This window comes from Pleurodeles waltl, chromosome 3_1, assembly GCF_031143425.1.
Source record: "Pleurodeles waltl isolate 20211129_DDA chromosome 3_1, aPleWal1.hap1.20221129, whole genome shotgun sequence".
Taxonomy (NCBI): Eukaryota; Metazoa; Chordata; class Amphibia; order Caudata; family Salamandridae; genus Pleurodeles; species Pleurodeles waltl.
In genome coordinates this window covers 1,573,004,495-1,573,027,692 of record NC_090440.1, presented here as the reverse complement: position 1 = coordinate 1,573,027,692, position 23,198 = coordinate 1,573,004,495, and positions in this window count along the sequence as shown.

Here is a 23,198-nt window from a genome sequence, read left to right as displayed (position 1 = left end):
GAGGAGCCACAAATTTCCTCTTGCCCAGTGTTCCCCCACGTCTCCCAATGAAAATGGTACCTCACTTGTTTGGGTAGGCCTAGCGCCCTGGAAAGGAAATGGCGCAAAACACAACGTGGACACATCACATTTTTTCACAGAAAACAGATGTGTGTTTTACAAAGTGCCTACCTGTGGATTTTGGCCTCTAGCTCAGCCGCCACCTGGGGAAACCTAGCAAACCTGTGCAGTTTTGAAAACTAGACACCTAGGGGAATCCAAGATGGGGTGACTGACCAGGTTCTGTTACCCAGAATCCTTTGCAAACCTCAAAAGTTGGCCAAAAAAACACTTTTTCCTCTCATTTCGGTGACAGAAAGTTCTGGAATCTGAGACGAACCACAAATTTCCTTCCACCCAGCGTTCCTCCAAGTCTCTTGATAAAAATGGTACCTCATTTGTGTGGGTAGGCCTAGCGCCCACGAAAGGAATTGGCCCAAAACACAACGTGGACACATCAAATTTTTTCACAGAAAACATAGGTGTTTTTTACAAAGTGCCTGCCTGTGGATTTTGGCCTCTAGCTCAGCCGGCACCTGGGGAAACCCAGCAAACCTGTGCATTGTTGAAAACTAGACACCTAGGTGAATCCAAGATGGGGTGACTTGTGGGGCTCTGACCAGGTTCTATTACCCAGAATCCTGTGCAAACCTCAAAATTTAGCCCAAAAAATACTTTTTCCCCTCATTTCGGTGACCGAAAGTTCTGGAATCTGAGAGGAGCCACACAATCCCCCAAGTCTCCCAATAAAAATGGTACCTCACTTCTTGGGTAGGCCTAGCGCCCACAAAAGGAAATGGCTCAAAACACAACATGGACACATCACTTTTTTTCACAGAAAACAGAGGTGTTTTTACCTAGTGCCTACCTGTGGATTTTGGCCTCTAGCTCAGCCGGCACCTGGGGAAACCTAGCAAACCAGCGCATTATTGAAAACTAGACACCTAGGGGAATCGAAGATGGGGTGACTTGTGGGGCTCTGACCAGGTTCTTTTACCCAGAATCCTTTGCAAACCTCAAAATTTGGCCAAAAAAACACTTTTTCCTCTCATTTCGGTGACAGAAAGTTCTGGAATCTGAGACGAGCCACAAATTTCTTTCCACCCAGCATTCCCCCAAGTCTCTCGATAAAAATGGTACCTCATTTGTGTGGGTAGGCCTAGCGCCCACGAAAGGAAATGGTCCAAAACAGAACGTGGACACATCACATTTTTTCACAGAAAACAGAGGTGTTTTTTACAAAGTGCCTACCTGTGGATTTTGGCCTCAAGCTCTGCCGGCACCTGGGACAACCTAGCAAACCTGCGCAGTTTTGAAAACTAGACACCTAGGGGAATCCAAGATGGGGTGACTTGTGCGGCTCTGACCAGGTTCTGTTACCCAGAATCCTTTGCAAACCTCAAAATTTGGCCAAAAAAATACTTTTTCCTCCCATTTCGGTGACAGAAAGTTCTGGAATCTGAGAGGAACCACAGATTTCCTTCCACCCAGTGTTCTCCCAAGTCTCTCGATAAAAATTGTACCTCATTTGTGTGGGTAGGCCTAGAGCCCACGAAAGGAATTGGCCCAAAACACAACGTGGACACATCAAATTTTTTTCACCGAAAACAGAGGTGTTTTTTACAAAGTGCCTACCTGTGGATTTTGGCCTCTAGCTCAGCCGGCACATGGGGAAACCTAGCAAACCTGTGCATTGTTCAAAACTAGATACCTAGGGAAATCCATGAAGGGGTAACTTGTGGGGCTCTGACCAGGTTCTGTTACCCAGAATCCTTTGTAAACCTCAAAATGTGGCCAAAAAAACACTTTTTCCTCTCATTTCGGTGACAGAAATTTCTGGAATCTGAGAGAAGCCACAAATTTGCTTAAACCCAGCATTCCCCCATGTCTCCTGATAAAAATGGCATCTCACTTCTGTGGGCAGGCCTAGCGCCCACAAAAGGAAATGGCTCAAAACACAACATGGACACATCACTTTTCTTCACAGAAAACAAAGGTGTTTTTTACAATGTGTCTACATGTGGATTTTGGCCTCTAGCTCAGCCGGCACCTGGGCAAAAACCTAGCAAAGCTGCACAGTTTTGAAAACTAGACACCTAGGGGAATCCAAGATGGGGTGACTGATCAGGTTCTGTTACCCAGAATCCTTTGCAACCTCAAAATTTGGCCAAAAAACACTTTTTCCTCTCATTTCGGTTACAGAAAGTTCTGGAATCTGAGACGAACCACAAATTTCCTTCCACCCAACATTCCCCCAAGTCTCCCAATATAAATGATACCTCATTTGTGTGGGTAGGCCTAACACCCACGAAAGGAAATGGACCTAAACACAACGTGGACACATCACATTTTTTCACAGAAAACAGAGGTGTTTTTTAAAAAGTGCCTACCTGTGGATTTTGGCCTCTAGCTCTGCCGGCACCTGGGACAACCTAGCAAACCTGCGCAGATTTGAAAACTAGACACCTAGGGGAATCCAAGATGGGGTGACTTGTGCGGCTCTGACCAGGTTCTGTTACCCAGAATCCTTTGCAAACCTCAAAATTTGGCCAAACAAATACTTTTTCCTCTCATTTTGGAGACAGAAAGTTCTGGAAACTGAGAGGAGCCACAAATTTCCTCCCACCCAGTGTTCCCCCAAGTCTCCCAATGAAAATGGTACCTCACTTGTGTGGGTAGGCCTAGCGCCCAGGAAAGGAAATGGCCCAAAACACAACGTGGACACATCACATTTTTTCACTGAAAACAGAAGTGTTTTTAACAAAGTGCCTACCTGTGGATTTTGGCCTCTAGCTCAGCCGGCACCTGGGGAAACCTAGCAAACCTGTGCATTGTAGAAAACTAGACACCTAGGGGAATCCAGGAAGGGGTGAGTTGTGGGGCTCTGACCAGGTTCTGTTACCCAGAATCATTTGGAAACCTCAAAATTTGGCCAAAAAAACACTTTTTCCTCTCATTTCGGTGACAGAAAGTTCTGGCATCTGAGAGGAGCCACAAATTTCCTCCCACTCAGTACTCCCCCAAGTCTCCCAATAAAAATGGTACCTCACTTGTGTGGGTAGGCCTAGCGCCCACGAAAGGAAATGGCCCAAAACACAAGGTGGACACATCACATTTTTTCACGGAAAACAGAGGTGATTTTTACAAAGTGCCTACTTGTGGATTTTGGCCTCTAGCTCAGCTGGCACCTGGGGAAACCTAGCAAGCCTGCGCAGTTTTGAAAACTAGACACCTAGGGGAATCCAAGATGGGGTAACTGACCAGGTTCTGTTACCAAGAATCCTTTGCAAACCTCAAAATTTGTCCAAAAAAACACTTTTTCATCCCATTTCGGTGACAGAAAGTTCTGGAATCTAAGACGAGCAACAAATTTCCTTCCACCCAGCGTTCCCCAATGTCTCTCGATAAAAATGGTACCTCATTTCTGTGGGTAGGCCTAGCGCCCACGAAAGGAAATGGCCCAAAACACAACGTGGACACATCACATTTTTTCACAGAAAACAGAGGTGTTTTTTACAAAGTGCCAACCTGTGGATTTTGGCCTCTAGCTCAGCCAGCACCTGGGGAAATCTAGCAAAGCTGCGCAGTTTTGAAAACTAGACACCTAGTGGAATCCAAGATGGGGTGACTGACCAGGTTCTGTTACCCTGAATCCTTTGCAAAACTCAAAATTTGGCCCACAAAATACTTTTTCCTCTCATTTCGGTGACAGAAAGTTCTGGAATCTGAGAGAAGCAACAAATTTCCTTCCACCCAGCGTTCCCCCAAGTCTCTTGATAAAAATGGTACCTCATTTATGAGGGTAGGCCTGGCGCCCACGAAAGGAAATAGCACAAAACACAACATGGACACATCACTTTTTTCAAAGAAAACAGAGGTGTTTTTATAAAGTGCCTACCTGTGGATTTTGGCCTCTAGCTCAGCCGGCACCTGGGGAAACCTAGCAAACCAGCGCATTTTTGAAAACTAGACAACTAGGTGAATCGAAGATGGGGTAACTTGTGGGGCTCTTACCAGGTTCTGTTACCCAGAACCCTTTGCAAACCTCAAAATTTGGCCAAACAAATACTTTTTCCTCTCATTTCGGTGACAGAAAGTTCTGGAATCTGAGAGGAGCCACAAATTTCCTTCCACCCAGTGTTCCCCCAAGTCTCCCAATAAAAATGGTACCTCACTTGTGTGGGTAGCACTAGCGCCCATGAAAGAAAATGGCCCAAAACGCAACGTGGACACATCACATTTTTTCACAGAAAACTGAGGTGTTTTTTACAAAGTGCCTACATGTGGATTTTGGCCTCTAGCTCAGCCGGCACCTGGGGAAACCTAGCAAACCTGCGCAGTTTTGAAAACAAGACACCTAGGGGAATCCAAGATGGGGTGACTGATCAGGTTATGTTACCCAGAATCCTTTGCAACCTCAAAATTTGGCCAAAAAAACACTTTTTCCTCTCATTTCGGTGACACAAAGTTCTGGAATCTGAGACGAGCCACAAGTTTCCTTCCATCCAGCGTTCCCCCAAGTCTCTCGATAAAAATGCTACCTCATTTGTGTTGGTAGGCCTAGCACCCACGAAAGGAAATGGCCCAAAACACAACGTGGACACATCACATTTTTTCACAGAAAACACAGGTTTTTTTCACAAAGTGCCTATCTGTGGATTTTGGCCTCTAGCTCGGCCGGCACCTCGGAAAACCTAGCAAACCAGTGCATTTTTGAAAACTAGACACCTAGGTGAATCCAAGACGGGTGACTTGTGCGGCTCTGACCAGGTTCTATTACCCAGAATCCTTTGCAAAACTCCAAATGTGGCCAAAAAAACACTTTTTCCTCTCATTTCGGTGACAGAAAGTTCTGGAATCTGAGAGAAGCCACAAATTTCCTTCCACCCAGTGTTCCCCCACGTCTCCCGATAAAAATGCAATCTCACTTGAGTGGGTAGGCCTATCACCCCCGAAAGGAAATGGCACAAAACACAACGTGGACACATCACTTTTGTCACAGAAAACAGAGGTGTTTTTACAAAGTGCCTACCTGTGGATTTTGGAATCTAGCTCAGCCGGCACCTGGGGAAACCTAGCAAACCTGCACAGTTTTGAAATTAGACACCTAGGGGAATCCAAGATGGGGTGACTGATCAGGTTATGTTACCCAGAATCCTTTGCAACCTCAAAATTTGGCCAAAAAAACACTTTTTCCTCTCATTTCGGTGACAGAAAGTTCTGGAATCTGAGAGAAGCCACAAATTTGCTTAAACCCAGCGTTCCCCAAGTCTCTTGGTAAAAATGGTACCTCATTTGTGTGGGTAGACCTAGCGCCCACGAAAGGAAATGGCCCAAAACACAACGTGGACACATCACTTTTTTTCACAGAAAACAGAGGTGTTTTTACAAAGTGCCTACCTGTGGATTTTGGCCTCTAGCTCAGCCGGCACCTGGGAAACCTAGCAAACCAGCACAGTTTTGAAAACTAGACAAATAGGGGAATCTAAGATGTGGTGACTTGTGGGGCTCTGACCAGGTTCTGTTACCCAGAATCCTTTGCAAACCTCAAAATTTGGCCAAAAAAATACTTTTTCCTCTACTTTAGGAGACAGAAAGTTCTGGAATCTGAGAGGAGCCACAAATTTCCTCCCACCCAGTGTTCCCCCAAGTCTCCCAATGAAAATGGTACCTCACTTGTGTGGGTAGGCCTAGCGCCCACGAAAGGAAATGGCCCAAAACACAACGTGGACACATCACATTTTTTCACAGAAAACAGACGTGTTTTTTACAAACTGCCTACCTGTGGATTTTGGCCTCAAGCTCAGACGGCACCTGGGGAAACCTAGCAAACTTGCGCAGTTTTGAAAACTAGACACCTAGGGGAATCCAAGATGGGGTGACTCACCAGGTTCTGTTACCCAGAATCCTTTGCAAACCTCAAAATTTGGCCAAAAAAACACTTTTTCCTCTCATTTCGGTGACAGAAAGTTCTGGAATCTGAGACGAACCACAAATTTCCTTCCACCCAGCGTTCCCCCAAGTACCTCGATAAAAATGGTACCTCATTTGTGTGGGTAGGCCTAGCGCCCACGAAAGAAAATGGCCCAAAACACAACGTGGACACATCACTTTTTTCACAGAAAACAGAGGTGTTTTTTACAAAGTGCCTACCTGTGGATTTTGGCCTCTAGCTCAGCCGGCACCTGGGAAAATCTAGCAAACCAGTCCATTTTTTAAAACAAGACACCTAGGGGAATCCAAGATGGTGTGACTTGTGGGGCTCTGAGCAGGTTCTGTTACCCAGAATCCTTTGCAACCTCAAAATTTGGCCAAAAAAACACTTTTTCCTCTCATTTCGGTGACACAAAGTTCTGGAATCTGAGACGAGCCACAAGTTTCCTTCCATCCAGCGTTCCCCCAAGTCTCTCGATAAAAATGCTACCTCATTTGTGTTGGTAGGCCTAGCACCCACGAAAGGAAATGGCCCAAAACACAACGTGGACACATCACATTTTTTCACAGAAAACACAGGTTTTTTTCACAAAGTGCCTATCTGTGGATTTTGGCCTCTAGCTCGGCCGGCACCTCGGAAAACCTAGCAAACCAGTGCATTTTTGAAAACTAGACACCTAGGTGAATCCAAGACGGGTGACTTGTGCGGCTCTGACCAGGTTCTATTACCCAGAATCCTTTGCAAAACTCCAAATGTGGCCAAAAAAACACTTTTTCCTCTCATTTCGGTGACAGAAAGTTCTGGAATCTGAGAGAAGCCACAAATTTCCTTCCACCCAGTGTTCCCCCACGTCTCCCGATAAAAATGCAATCTCACTTGAGTGGGTAGGCCTATCACCCCCGAAAGGAAATGGCACAAAACACAACGTGGACACATCACTTTTGTCACAGAAAACAGAGGTGTTTTTACAAAGTGCCTACCTGTGGATTTTGGCCTCAAGCTCAGACGGCACCTGGGGAAACCTAGCAAACTTGCGCAGTTTTGAAAACTAGACACCTAGGGGAATCCAAGATGGGGTGACTCACCATGTTCTGTTACCCAGAATCCTTTGCAAACCTCAAAATTTGGCCAAAAAAACACTTTTTCCTCTCATTTCGGTGACAGAAAGTTCTGGAATCTGAGACGAACCACAAATTTCCTTCCACCCAGCGTTCCCCCAAGTACCTCGATAAAAATGGTACCTCATTTGTGTGGGTAGGCCTAGCGCCCACGAAAGAAAATGGCCCAAAACACAACGTGGACACATCACTTTTTTCACAGAAAACAGAGGTGTTTTTTACAAAGTGCCTACCTGTGGATTTTGGCCTCTAGCTCAGCCGGCACCTGGGAAAATCTAGCAAACCAGTCCATTTTTTAAAACAAGACACCTAGGGGAATCCAAGATGGTGTGACTTGTGGGGCTCTGAGCAGGTTCTGTTACCCAGAATCGTTTGCAAACCTCAAAATTTGGCCAAAAAAACACTTTTTCCTCTCATTTCGGTGACAGAAAGTTCTGGCATCTGAGAGGAGCCACAAATTTCCTCCCACCCAGTACTCCCCCAAGTCTCCCAATAAAAATGGTACCTCACTTGTGTGGGTAGGCCTAGCGCCCACGAAAGGAAATGGCCCAAAACACAAGGTGGACACATCACATTTTTTCACAGAAAACAGATGTGTTTTTTACAAAGTGCCTACCTGTGGATTTTGGCCTCTATCTCAGCCGGCACCTGGGGAAACCTAGCAAACATGCGCAGTTTTGAAAACTAGACACCCAGGGGAATCCAAGATGGGATGACTGACCAGGTTCTGTTACCCAGAATCCTTTGCAAACCTCAAGGTTTGGCCAAAAAAATACTTTTTCCTCTCATTTCGGTGACAGAAAGTTCTGGAATCTGAGACGAGCCACAAATTTCCCTCCACCCAGCATTCCCCCAAGTCTCTCGATAAAAATGGTACCTCATTTGTGTGGGTAGGCCTAGCGCCCACGAAAGGAAATCTCCCAAAACACAACGTGGACACAACACATTTTTTCACAGAAAACAGACGTGTTTTTTACAAACTGCCTACCTGTGGATTTTGGCCTCAAGCTCAGACGGCACCTGGGGAAACCTAGCAAACTTGCGCAGTTTTGAAAACTAGACACCTAGGGGAATCCAAGATAGGGTGACTCACCAGGTTCTGTTACCCAGAATCCTTTGCAAACCTCAAAATTTGGCCAAAAAAACACTTTTTCCTCTCATTTCGGTGACAGAAAGTTCTGGAATCTGAGACGAACCACAAATTTCCTTCCACCCAGCGTTCCCCCAAGTACCTCGATAAAAATGGTACCTCATTTGTGTGGGTAGGCCTAGCGCCCACAAAAGAAAATGGCCCAAAACACAACGTGGACACATCACTTTTTTCACAGAAAACAGAGGTGTTTTTTACAAAGTGCCTACCTGTGGATTTTGGCCTCTAGCTCAGCCGGCACCTGGGAAAATCTAGCAAACCAGTCCATTTTTTAAAACAAGACACCTAGGGGAATCCAAGATGGTGTGACTTGTGGGGCTCTGAGCAGGTTCTGTTACCCAGAATCGTTTGCAAACCTCAAAATTTGGCCAAAAAAACACTTTTTCCTCTCATTTCGGTGACAGAAAGTTCTGGCATCTGAGAGGAGCCACAAATTTCCTCCCACCCAGTACTCCCCCAAGTCTCCCAATAAAAATGGTACCTCACTTGTGTGGGTAGGCCTAGCGCCCACGAAAGGAAATGGCCCAAAACACAAGGTGGACACATCACATTTTTTCACAGAAAACAGATGTGTTTTTTACAAAGTGCCTACCTGTGGATTTTGGCCTCTATCTCAGCCGGCACCTGGGGAAACCTAGCAAACCTGCGCAGTTTTGAAAACTAGACACCCAGGGGAATCCAAGATGGGATGACTGACCAGGTTCTGTTACCCAGAATCCTTTGCAAACCTCAAGGTTTGGCCAAAAAAATACTTTTTCCTCTCATTTCGGTGACAGAAAGTTCTGGAATCTGAGACGAGCCACAAATTTCCCTCCACCCAGCATTCCCCCAAGTCTCTCGATAAAAATGGTACCTCATTTGTGTGGGTAGGCCTAGCGCCCACGAAAGGAAATCTCCCAAAACACAACGTGTACACATCACATTTTTTCACAGAAAACAGAGGTGTATTTTACAAAGTGCCTACATGTGGATTTTGGCCTCTAGCTCAGCCGGCACCTGGGGAAACCTAGCAAACCTGTGCAGTTTTGAAAACTAGACACCCAGGGGAATCCAAGATGGGATGACTGACCAGGTTCTGTTACCCAGAATCCTTTGCAAACCTCAAAATTTGGCCAAAAAAATACTTTTTCCTCCCATTTCAGTGACAGAAAGTTCTGGAATCTAAGAGGAGCCACAGATTTCCTTCCACCCAGTGTTCTCCCAAGTCTCTCGATAAAAATGGTACCTAATTTGTGTGGGTAGGCCTAGCGCCCACGAAAGGAATTGGCCCAAAACACAACGTAGACACATCAAATTTTTTTCACAGAAAACAGAGGTGTTTTTTACAAAGTGCCTACCTGTGGATTTTGGCCTCTAGCTCAGCCGGCACCTGGGGAAACCTAGCAAACCTGTGCAGTTTTGAAAACTAGACACCTAGGGCAATCCAAGATGGGGTGACTGACCAGGTTCTGTTACCCAGAATCCTTTGCAAACCTCAAAATTTGGCCAAACAAATACTTTTTCCTCTCATTTCGGAGACAGAAAGTTCTGGAATCTGAGAGGAGCCACAAATTTCCTCTTGCCCAGTGTTCCCCCACGTCTCCCAATGAAAATGGTACCTCACTTGTTTGGGTAGGCCTAGCGCCCTGGAAAGGAAATGGCGCAAAACACAATGTGGACACATCACATTTTTTCACAGAAAACAGATGTGTGTTTTACAAAGTGCCTACCTGTGGATTTTGGCCTCTAGCTCAGCCGGCACCTGGGGAAACCTAGCAAACCTGTGCAGTTTTGAAAACTAGACACCTAGGGGAATCCAAGATGGGGTGACTGACCAGGTTCTGTTACCCAGAATCCTTTGCAAACCTCAAAAGTTGGCCAAAAAAACACTTTTTCCTCTCATTTCGGTGACAGAAAGTTCTGGAATCTGAGACGAACCACAAATTTCCTTCCACCCAGCGTTCCTCCAAGTCTCTTGATAAAAATGGTACCTCATTTGTGTGGGTAGGCCTAGCGCCCACGAAAGGAATTGGCCCAAAACACAACGTGGACACATCAAATTTTTTCACAGAAAACATAGGTGTTTTTTACAAAGTGCCTGCCTGTGGATTTTGGCCTCTAGCTCAGCCGGCACCTGGGGAAACCCAGCAAACCTGTGCATTGTTGAAAACTAGACACCTAGGTGAATCCAAGATGGGGTGACTTGTGGGGCTCTGACCAGGTTCTATTACCCAGAATCCTATGCAAACCTCAAAATTTAGCCCAAAAAATACTTTTTCCCCTCATTTCGGTGACCGAAAGTTCTGGAATCTGAGAGGAGCCACACAATCCCCCAAGTCTCCCAATAAAAATGGTACCTCACTTCTTGGGTAGGCCTAGCGCCCACAAAAGGAAATGGCTCAAAACACAACATGGACACATCACTTTTTTTCACAGAAAACAGAGGTGTTTTTACCTAGTGCCTACCTGTGGATTTTGGCCTCTAGCTCAGCCGGCACCTGGGGAAACCTAGCAAACCAGCGCATTATTGAAAACTAGACACCTAGGGGAATCGAAGATGGGGTGACTTGTGAGGCTCTGACCAGGTTCTTTTACCCAGAATCCTTTGCAAACCTCAAAATTTGGCCAAAAAAACACTTTTTCCTCTCATTTCGGTGACAGAAAGTTCTGGAATCTGAGACGAGCCACAAATTTCTTTCCACCCAGCATTCCCCCAAGTCTCTCGATAAAAATGGTACCTCATTTGTGTGGGTAGGCCTAGCGCCCACGAAAGTAAATGGTCCAAAACACAACGTGGACACATCAAATTTTTTCACAGAAAACAGAGGTGTTTTTTACAAAGTGCCTACCTGTGGATTTTGGCCTCTAGCTCAGCCAGCACCTGGGGAAACATAGCAAACCCTGCGCAGTTTTGAAAACTAGACACCTAGGGGAATCCAAGATGGGGTGACTTGTGCGGCTCTGACCAGGTTCTGTTACCCAGAATCCTTTGCAAACCTCAAAATTTGGCCAAAAAAATACTTTTTCCTCCCATTTCGGTGACAGAAAGTTCTGGAATCTGAGAGGAGCCACAGATTTCCTTCCACCGAGTGTTCTCCCAAGTCTCTCGATAAAAATTGTACCTCATTTGTGTGGGTAGGCCTAGAGCCCACAAAAGGAATTGGCCCAAAACACAACGTGGACACATCAAATTTTTTTCACCAAAAACAGAGGTGTTTTTTACAAAGTGCCTACCTGTGGATTTTGGCCTCTAGCTCAGCCGGCACATGGGGAAACCTAGCAAACCTGTGCATTGTTCAAAACTAGATACCTAGGGAAATCCATGAAGGGGTGACTTGTGGGGCTCTGACCAGGTTCTGTTACCCAGAATCCTTTGTAAACCTCAAAATGTGGCCAAAAAAACACTCTTTCCTCTCATTTCGGTGACAGAAATTTCTGGAATCTGAGAGAAGCCACAAATTTGCTTAAACCCAGCGTTCCCCCATGTCTCCTGATAAAAATGGCATCTCACTTCTGTGGGCAGGCCTAGCGCCCACAAAAGGAAATGGCTCAAAACACAACATGGACACATCACTTTTCTTCACAGAAAACAGAGGTGTTTTTTACAATGTGTCTACATGTGGATTTTGGCCTCTAGCTCAGCCGGCACCTGGGCAAAAACCTAGCAAAGCTGCACAGTTTTGAAAACTAGACACCTAGGGGAATCCAAGATGGGGTGACTGATCAGGTTCTGTTACCCAGAATCCTTTGCAACCTCAAAATTTGGCCAAAAAACACTTTTTCCTCTCATTTCGGTTACAGAAAGTTCTGGAATCTGAGACGAACCACAAATTTCCTTCCACCCAGCATTCCCCCAAGTCTCCCAATATAAATGATACCTCATTTGTGTGGGTAGGCCTAACACCCACGAAAGGAAATGGACCTAAACACAACGTGGACACATCACATTTTTTCACAGAAAACAGAGGTGTTTTTTAAAAAGTGCCTACCTGTGGATTTTGGCCTCTAGCTCTGCCGGCACCTGGGACAACCTAGCAAACCTGCGCAGATTTGAAAACTAGACACCTAGGGGAATCCAAGATGGGGTGACTTGTGCGGCTCTGACCAGGTTCTGTTACCCAGAATCCTTTGCAAACCTCAAAATTTGGCCAAACAAATACTTTTTCCTCTCATTTTGGAGACAGAAAGTTCTGGAAACTGAGAGGAGCCACAAATTTCCTCCCACCCAGTGTTCCCCCAAGTCTCCCAATGAAAATGGTACCTCACTTGTGTGGGTAGGCCTAGCGCCCAGGAAAGGAAATGGCCCAAAACACAACTTGGACACATCACATTTTTTCACTGAAAACAGAAGTGTTTTTAACAAAGTGCCTACCTGTGGATTTTGGCCTCTAGCTCAGCCGGCACCTGGGGAAACCTAGCAAACCTGTGCATTGTAGAAAACTAGACACCTAGGGGAATCCAGGAAGGGTTGAGTTGTGGGGCTCTGACCAGGTTCTGTTACCCAGAATCATTTGGAAACCTCAAAATTTGGCCAAAAAAACACTTTTTCCTCTCATTTCAGTGACAGAAAGTTCTGGCATCTGAGAGGAGCCACAAATTTCCTCCCACCCAGTACTCCCCCAAGTCTCCCAATACAAATGGTACCTCACTTGTGTGGGTAGGCCTAGCGCCCACGAAAGGAAATGGCCCAAAACACAAGGTGGACACATCACATTTTTTCACAGAAAACAGATGTGTTTTTTACAAAGTGCCTACCTGTGGATTTTGGCCTCTAGCTCAGCCGGCACCTGGGGAAACCTAGCAAACCAGCGCATTATTGAAAACTAGACACCTAGAGGAATCGAAGATGGGGTGACTTGTGGGGCTCTGACCAGGTTCTGTTACTCAGAATCCTTTGCAAACCTCAAAATTTGGCCAAAAAAACCCTTTTTCCTCTCATTTCGGTGACAGAAAGTTCTGGAATCTGAGAGGAGCCACAAATTTCCTTCTCCTCAGCATTCCCCCAAGTCTCCCAATATAAATGGTACCTCACTTGTGTGGGTAGGCCTAGCGCCCACGAAAAGAAATGGCCCAAAACATAACGTGGACACATCACATTTTTTCACAGAAAACAGAGGTGTTTTTTACAAAGTGCCTACCTGTGGATTTTGGCATCTAGCTCAGCCGGCACCTGGGGAAACCTAGCAAACCTGCGCAGTCTTGAAAACTAGACACCTAGTGGAATCCAAGATGGGGTGACTGACAAGGTTCTGTTACCCAGAATCCTTTGCAAATCTCAAAATTTGGCCCAAAAAACACTTTTTCCTCTCATTTCGGTGACAGAAAGTTCTGGAATCTGAGAGGAGCCACAAATTTCCTTCCACCCAGCATTCCCCCAAGTCTCCCAATATAAATGGTACCTCACTTGTGTGGGTAGCTCTAGCACCCACGAAAAGAAATGGCCCAAAACATAACGTGGACACATCACATTTTTTCACATAAAACAGAGGTGTTTTTTAAAAAGTGCCTACCTGTGGATTTTGGCCTCTAGCTCAGCCGGCACCTGGGGAAACCTAGCAAACCTGCGCAGTTTTGAAAACTAGACACCTAGTGGAATCCAAGATGGGGTGACTGACAAGGTTCAGTTACCCAGAATCCGTTGCAAATCTCAAAATTTGGCCAAACAAATATTTTTTCCTCTCATTTCGGAGACAGAAAGTTCTGGAATCTGAGAGGAGCCACAAATTTCCTCCCACCCAGTGTTCCCCCAAGTCTCCCAATGAAAATGGTACCTCACTTGTGTGGGTAGGCTTAGCGCCCTGGAAAGGAAATTGCCCAAAACACAACGTGGACACATCACATTTTTTCACAGAAAACAGATGTGTGTTTTACAAAGTGCCTACCTGTGGATTTTGGCCTCTAGCTCAGCCGGCACCTGGGGAAACCTAGCAAACCTGTGCAGTTTTGAAAACTAGACACCTAGTGGAATCCAAGATGGGGTGACTGACCAGGTTCTGTTACCCAGAATCCTTTGCAAACCTCAAAATTTGGCCAAAAAAACACTTTTTCCTCTCATTTCGGTGACAGAAAGTTCTGGAATCTGAGACGAACCACAAATTTCCTTCCACCCAGCGTTCCCCCAAGTCTCTTGATAAAAATGGTACCTCATTTGTGTGGGTAGGCCTAGCGCCCACGAAAGGAAATGGCCCAAAACACAACGTGGACACATCACTTTTTTCACAGAAAACTGAGGTGTTTTTTACAAAGTGCCTACCTGTGGATTTTGGCCTCTAGCTCAGCCGGCACCTGGGGAAACCTAGCAAACCAGTCCATTATCGAAAACTAGACACCTAGGTGAATCCAAGATGGGGTGACTTGTGGGGGTCTGACCAGGTTCTATTACCCAGAATCCTGTGCAAAACTCAAAATTTGGCCCAAAAAATACTTTTTCCCCTCATTTCGGTGATCGAAAGTTCTGGAATCTGAGAGGAGCCACAAATGTCCTCCCACCCAGTGTTCCCCCAAGTCTCCGAATAAAAATGGTACCTCACTTCTGTGGGTAGGCCTAGCGCCCACGAAAGGAAATGGCTCAAAACACAACATGGACACATCACTTTTTTTCACAGAAAACAGAGGTGTTTTTACCTAGTGCCTACCTGTGGATTTTGGCCTCTAGCTCAGCCGGCACCTGGGGAAACCTAGCAAACCAGCGCATTATTGAAAACTAGACACCTAGAGGAATCGAAGATGGGGTGACTTGTGGGGCTCTGACCAGGTTCTGTTACCCAGAATCCTTTGCAAACCTCAAAATATGGCCAAAAAAACACTTTTTACTCTCATTTCGGTGACAGAAAGTTCTGGAATCTGAGACGAGCCACAAATTTCCTTCCACCCAGCATTCCCCCAAGTCTCTCGATAAAAATGGTACCTCATTTGTGTGGGTAGGACTAGCGCCCACGAAAGGAAATGGCCCAAAACACATCGTGGACACATCACATTTTTTCACAGAAAACAGAGGTGTTTTTTACAAAGTGCCTACATGTGGCTTTTGGCCTCTAGCTCAGCCGGCACCTGGGAAAACCTAGCAAACCTGTGGAGTTTTAAAAACTAGACACCTAGGGGAATCCAAGATGGGGTGACTTGTGGGGCTCTGACCAGGTTCTGTTACCCAGAATTCTTTGCAAACCTCAAAATTTGGCCCAAAAAATACTTTTTCCTCCCATTTCGGTGACAGAGAGTTCTGGAATCTGAGAGGAGCCACAGATTTCCTTCCACCCAGTGTTCTCCCAAGTCTCTCGATAAAAATTGTACCTCATTTGTGTGGGTAGGCCTAGCGCCCACGAAAGGAATTGGCCCAAAACACAACGTGGACACATCAAATTTTTTTCACAGAAAACAGAGGTGTTTTTTACAAAGTGCCTTCCTGTGGATTATGGCCTCTAGCTCAGCCGGCACCTGGGAAAACCGAGCAAACATGTGCATTGTTGAAAACTAGATACCTAGGGGAATCCAGGAAGGGGTGACTTGTGGTGCTCTGACCAGGTTCTGTTACCCAGAATCCTTTGTAAACCTCAAAATTTGGCCAAAAAAACACTTTTTCCTCTCATTTCGGTGACAGAAAGTTCTGGAATCTGAGAGAAGCCAAAATTTGCTTAAACGCAGCGTTCCCCCATGTCTCCCGATAAAAATGGCATCTCACTTCTGTGGGTAGGCCTAGCGCCCACGAAAGGATATGGCTCAAAACACAACAAGGACACATCACTTTTCTTCACAGAAAACAGAGGTGTTTTTTACAATGTGTCTACATGTGGATTTTGGCCTCTAGCTCAGCCGGCACCTGGGCAAAAACCTAGCAAACCTGCACAGTTTTGAAAACTAGACACCTAGGGGAATCCAAGATGGGGTGACTGATCAGGTTCTGTTACCCAGAATCCTTTGCAATTTCAAAATGTGGCCAAAAAACACTTTTTCCTCTCATTTCGGTGACAGAAAGTTCTGGAATCTGAGACGAACCACAAATTTCCTTCCACCCAGCATTCCCCCAAGTCTCCCAATATAAATGGTACCTCATTTGTGTGGGTAGGCCTAACACCCACGAAAGGAAATGGACCAAAACACAACGTGGACACATCACATTTTTTCACAGAAAACAGAGGTGTTTTTTAAAAAGTGCCAACATGTGGATTTTGGCCTCTAGCTCGGCCGGCACCTGGGACAACCTAGCAAACCTGCGAAGTTTTGAAAACTAGACACCTAGGGGAATCCAAGATGGGGTGACTTGTGGGGCTCTGACCAGGTTCTGTTACCCAGAATCCTTTGCAAACCTCAAAGTTTGGCCAAACAAATACTTTTTCCTCTCATTTCGGAGACAGAAAGTTCTGGAATCTGAGAGGAGCCACAAATTACCTCCCACCCAGTGTTCCCCCAAGTCTCCCAATGAAAATGGTACCTCACTTGTGTGGGTAGGCCTAGCGCCCCGGAAAGGAATTGCCCCAAAACACAACGTGGACACATCACATTTTTTCACACAAAACAGAGGTGTTTTTTACAAAGTGCCTACCTGTGGATTTTGGCCTCTAGTTCAGCCGGCACCTGGGGAAACCTAGCAAACCTGTGCATTGTAGAAAACTAGACACCTAGGGGAATCCAGGAAGGGGTGACTTGTGGGGCTCTGACCAGGTTCTGTTACCCAGAATCCTTGGAAACCTCAAAATTTGGTCAAAAAAACACGTTTTCCTCTTATTTCGGTGACAGAAAGTTCTGGAATCTGAGGGAAGCCACAAATTTCCTTCCACCCTGCGTTCCCCCACGTCTCCCGATAAAAATGGCATCTCATTTCTGTGGGTAGGTTTAGCGCCCACGAAAGGAAATGGCCCAAAACACAACATGGACACATCACTTTTTTTCACAGAAACCAGAGGTGTTTTTACTAAGTGCCTACCTGTGGATTTTGGCCTCTAGCTCAGCCGGCACCTGGGAAACCTAGCAAACCTGCGCAGTTTTGAAAACTAGAGACCTAGTGGAATCCAAGATGGGGTGACTGACCAGGTTCTGTTACCCAGAATCCTTTGCAAATCTCAAAATTTGGCCAAAAAAACACTTTTTCCTCTCATTTCGGTGACAGAAAGTTCTGGAATCTGAGACGAGCCACAAATTTCTATCCACCCAGCATTCCCCCAAGTTTATCGATAAAAATGGTACCTCATTTGTGTGGGTAGGCCTAGCGCCCACGAAAGGAAATGGCCCAAAACACAACGTGGACACATCACAATTTTTCACAGAAAACAGAGGTGTATCTAAAAAGTGCCTACCTGTGGATTTTGGCCTCTCGCTCAGCCGGGACAAGGGGAAACCTAGCAAACCAGTGCATTTTCGAAAACTAGACACCTAGGTGAATCCAAGATGGGGTGACTTGTGGGGCTCTAACGAGGTTCTATTACCCAGAATCCTGTGCAAAACTCAAAATTTGGCCAAAAAAACACTTTTTCCTCTCATTTCGGTGACAGAAAGTTCTGGAATCTGAGAGGAGCCACAAATTTCCTTCCACCCAGCATTCCCCAAGACTCCCAATATAAATGAACCTCACTTGTGTGGGTAGCCCTAGCACCCACAAAAGGAAATTGCCCAAAACACAACGTGGACACATCACATTTTTTCACAGAAAACAGAGGTGTTTTTTACAAAGTGTCTACATGTGGATTTTGGCCTCTAGCTCAGCCGGCACCTGGCGAAACCTAGCAAACCTGTACAGTTTTGAAAACTAGACACCTAGGGGAATCCAAGATGGGGTGACTGATCAGGTTCTGTTACCCAGAATCCTTTGCAACCTCAAAATATGGCCAAATAAACACTTTTTCCTCTCACTTTCAGTGACAGAAAGTTCTGGAATCTGAGAAGAGCCACAAATTTCCTTCCACCCAGCGTTCCCCCAAGTCTCTCGATTAAAATGGTACCTCATTTGTGTGGGTAGGCCTAACACCCACGAAAGGAAATGGCCCAAAACACAACGTGGACACATCACATTTTTTCACAGAAAACAGAGGTGTTTTTTAAAAAGTGACTACCTGTGGATTTTGGCCTCTAGCTCGGCCGGCACCTGGGAAAACCTAGCAAACCTGCGCAGTTTTGAAAACTAGACACCTAGGGGAATCCAAGATGGGGTGACTTGTGGGGCTCTGACCAGGTTCTGTTACCCAGAATCCTTTGCAAACCTCAAAATTTGGCCAAACAAATACTTTTTCCTCTCATTTCGGAGACAGAAAGTGCTGTAATCTGAGAGGAGCCACAAATATCCTCCCACCCAGTGTTCCCCCAAGTCTCCCAATGAAAATGGGACCTCACTTGTGTGGGTAGGCCTAGCGCCCAGGAAAGGAAATGGCCCAAAACACAACGTGAACACATCACATTTTTTCACAGAAAACAGAGGTGTTTTTTACAAAGTGCCTACCTGTGGATTTTAGCCTCTAGTTCAGCCGGCGCCTGAGGAAACCTAGCAAACATGTGCAGTTTTGAAAACTAGACACCTAGGGGAATCCAAGATGGGGTGACTGACCAGGTTCTGTTACTCAGAATCCTTTCCAAACCTCAAAATTTGGCCTAAAAAACACTTTTTCCTCTCATTTCTTTGACAGAAAGTTCTGGAATCTGAGGGAAGCCACAAATTTCCTTCCACCCAGCGTTCCCTCACGTCTCCCGATAAAAATGGCATCTCATTTCTGTGGGTAGCCTAGGGCCCACGAAAGGAAATGGCTCAAAACACAACATGGACACATCACTTTTTTTCACAGAAAACAGAGGTGTTTTTACTAAGTGCCTATCTGTGGATTTTGGCCTCTAGCTCAGCCGGCACCTGGGGAAACCTAGCAAACCAGCGCATTATTGAAAACTAGACACCTAGGGGAATCGAAGATGGGGTGACTTGTGGGGCTCTGAACAGGTTCTGTTACCCAGAATCCTTTGCAAACCTCAAAATCTGGCCAAAAAAACATTTTTTCCTCTCATTTCGGTGACAGAAAGTTCTGGAATCTGAGAGGAGCCACAAATTTCCTTCCACCCAGCATTCCCCCAAGTCTCTCGATAAAAATGGTACCTCACTTGTGTGGGTAGGCCTAGCGCCCACAAAAGGAAATGGCCCAAAACATAACGTGGACACATTACATTTTTTCACAGAAAACAGAGGTGTATTTAAAAAGTGCCTACCTGTGGATTTTGGCCTCTCGCTCGGCCGGCACCTGGGGAAACCTAGCAAACCAGCGCATTATTGAAAACTAGACACCTAGGGGAATCGAAGATGGGGTGACTTGTGGGGCTCTGAACAGGTTCTGTTACCTAGAATCCTTTGCAAACCTCAAAATCTGGCCAAAAAAACATTTTTTCCTCTCATTTCGGTGACAGAAAGTTCTGGAATCTGAGAGGAGCCACAAATTTCCTTCCACCCAGCATTCCCCCAAGTTTCTCGATAAAAATGGTACCTCATTTGTGTGGGTAGGCCTAGCGCCCACGAAAGGAAATGGCTCAAAACACAACATGGACACATCACTTTTTTTCACAGAAAACAGAGGTGTTTTTACTAAGTGCCTACCTGTGGATTTTGGCCTCTAGCTCAACCGGCACCTGGGGAAACCTAGCAAACCTGTGCAGTTTTGAAAACTAGAGACCTAGTGGAATCCAAGATGGGGTGACTGACCAGGTTCTGTTACCCAGAATCCTTTGCAAATCTCAAAATTTGGCCAAAAAAACTCTTTTTCCTCTCATTTCGGTGACAGAAAGATCTGGAATCTGTGACGAGCCACAAATATCCTTCCACCCAGCATTCCCCCAAGTTTCTCGATAAAAATGGTACCTCATTTGTGTGGGTAGGCCTAGCGCCCACGAAAGGAAATGGCCCAAAACACAACGTGGACACATCACATTTTTTCACAGAAAACAGAGGTGTATTTAAAAAGTGCCTACCTGTGGATTTTGGCCTCTCGCTCAGCCGGGACCAGGGGAAACTTAGCAAACCAGTGCATTTTGGAAAACTAGACACCTAGTTGAATCCAAGATGGGGTGACTTGTGGGGCTCTGACCAGGATCTATTACCCAGAATCCTGTGCAAAACTCAAACTTTGGCCAAAAAAACACTTTTTCCTCTCATTTCGGTGCCAGAAAGTTCTGGAATCTGAGAGGAGCCACAAATTTCCTTCCACCCAGCATTCCCCCAAGACTCCCAATATAAATGAACCTCACTTGTGTGGGTAGCCCTAGCACCCACGAAAGGAAATTGCCCAAAACACAACGTGGACACATCACATTTTTTCACAGAAAACAGAGGTGTTTTTTACAAAGTGTCTACATGTGGATTTTGGCCTCTAGCTCAGCCGGCACCTGGGGAAACCTAGCAAACCAGCGCATTATTGAAAACTAGACACCTAGGGGAATCGAAGATGGGGTGACTTGTGGGGCTCTGACCAGGTTCTGTTACCCAGAATCCTTTGCAAACCTCAAAATTTGTTTATAAAAAACACTTTTTCCTCTCATTTCGGTGACAGAAAGTTCTGGAATCTGAGAGGAGCCACAAATTTCCTTCCACCCAGCATTCCCCCAAGACTCCCAATATAAATGGTGCCTCACTTGTGTGGGTAGCCCTAGCACCCACGAAAGGAAATTGCCCAAAACACAACGTGGACACATCACATTTTTTCACAGAAAACAGAGGTGTTTTTTACAAAGTGTCTACATGTGGATTTTGGCCTCTAGATCAGCCGGAACCTGGGGAAACCTAGCAAACCTGCACAGTTTTGAAAACTAGACACCTAGGGGAATCCAAGATGGGGTGACTGATCAGGTTCTGTTACCCAGAATCTTTTGCAACCTCAAAATTTGGCCAAAAAAACACTTTTTCCTCTCATTTCGGTGACAGAAAGTTCTGGAATCTGAGACGAGCCACAAATTTCCTTCCACCCAGCGTTCCCCCAAGTCTCTCGATAAAAATGGTACCTCATTTGTGTGGGTAGGCCTAACACCCACGAAATGAAATGAACGAAAACACAACGTGGATACATCACATTTTTTCACAGAAAACAGAGGTGTTTTTTACAAAGTGCCTACCTGTGGATTTTGGCCTCTAGCTCAGCCGGCACCTGGGGAAACCTAGCAAACCTGTGCAGTTTTGAAAACTAGACACCTAGGGGAATCCAAGATCGGGTGACAGACCAGGTTCTTTTACCCAGAATCCTTTGCAAACCTCAAAATTTGGCCAAAAAAACACTTTTTCCTCTCATTTCAGAGACAGAAAGTTCTGGAATCTGAGACGAGCCACAAATTTCCTTCCACCCAGCGTTCCCCCAAGTCTCTTGATAAAAATGGTACCTCATTTGTGTGGGTAGGCCTAGCGCCCATGAAAGGAAATGGCCCAAAACACAACGTGGACACATCACTTTTTTCACAGAAAACAGAGTTGTTTTTTACAAAGTGCCTACCTGTGGATTTTGGCCTCTAGCTCAGCCGGCACCTAGGGAAACCTAGCAAACCAGTCCATTTTCGAAAACTAGACACCTAGGTGAATCCAAGATAGGGTGACTTGTGGGGCTCTGACAAGGTTCTATTACACAGAATCCTGTGCAAAACTTAAAAATTTGGCCAAAAAAACACTTTTTCCTCTCATTTCAGTGACAGAAAGTTCTGGAATCTGAGAGGAGCCACAAATTTCCTTCCACCCAGCATTCCCCCAAGTCTCCCAATATTAATGGTACCTCACTTGTGTGGGTAGCCATAGCGCCCACGAAAGGAAATTGCCCAAAACACAACGTGGACACATCAAATTTTTTCACAGAAAACAGAGGTGTTTTTTACAAAGTGTCTACATGTGGATTTTGGCCTCTAGCTCAGCTGGCACCTGGGGAAACCTTGCAAACCTGCACAGCTTTGAAAACTAGACACCTAGGGGAATCCAAGATGGGGTGACTGATCAGGTACTGTTACCCAGAATCCTTTGCAACCTCAAAATTTGGCCAAAAAAACACTTTTTCCTCTCATTTCGGTGTAAGAAAGTTCTGGAATCTGAGACGAAGCACAAATTTCCTTCCACCCAGCGTTCCCCCAAGTCTCTCGATTAAAATGGTACCTCATTTGTGTGGGTAGGCCTAACACCCACGAAAGGAAATGGACCAAAACACAACGTGAACACATCACATTTTTTCACAGAAAACAGAGGTGTTTTTTAAAAAGTGACTACCTGTAGATTTTGGCCTCTAGCTCGGCCGGCACCTGGGAAAACCTAGCAAACCTGTGCAGTTTTGAAAACTAGACACCTAGGGGAATCCAAGATGGGGTGACTTGTGGGGCTCTGACCAGGTTCTGTTACCCAGAATCCTTTGCAAACCTCAAAATTTGGCCAAACAAATACTTTTTCCTCTCATTTCGGTGACAGAAAGTTCTGGAATCTGAGAGGAGCCACAAATTTCCTCCCACCCAGTGTTCCCCCAAGTCTCCCAATGAAAATGGGACCTCACTTGTGTGGGTAGGCCTAGCGCCCAGGAAAGGAAATGGCCCAAAACACAACGTGAACACATCACATTTTTTCACAGAAAACAGAGGTGTTTTTTACAAAGTGCCTACCTATGGATTTTGGGCTCTAGCTCAGCCGGCACCTGGGGAAACCTAGCAAACCTGTGCAGTTTTGAAAACTAGACACCTAGGGGAATCCAAAATGGGGTGACTGACCAGGTTCTGTTACCCAGAATCCTTTGCAAACCTCAAAATTTGGCACAAAAAAACACTTTTTCCTCTCATATCGGTGACAGAAAGTTCTGGAATCTGAGACGAGCCACAAATTTCCTTCCACCCAGCGTTCCCCCAAGTCTCTCGATAAAAATGGTACCTCATTTGTGTGGGTAGGCCTAGCGCCCACGAAAGGATATGGCCCAAAACACAACGTGGACACATCACTTTTTTCAAAGAAAACAGAGGTGTTTTTTACAAAGTGCCTACCTGTGGATTTTGGCCTCTAGCTCAGCCG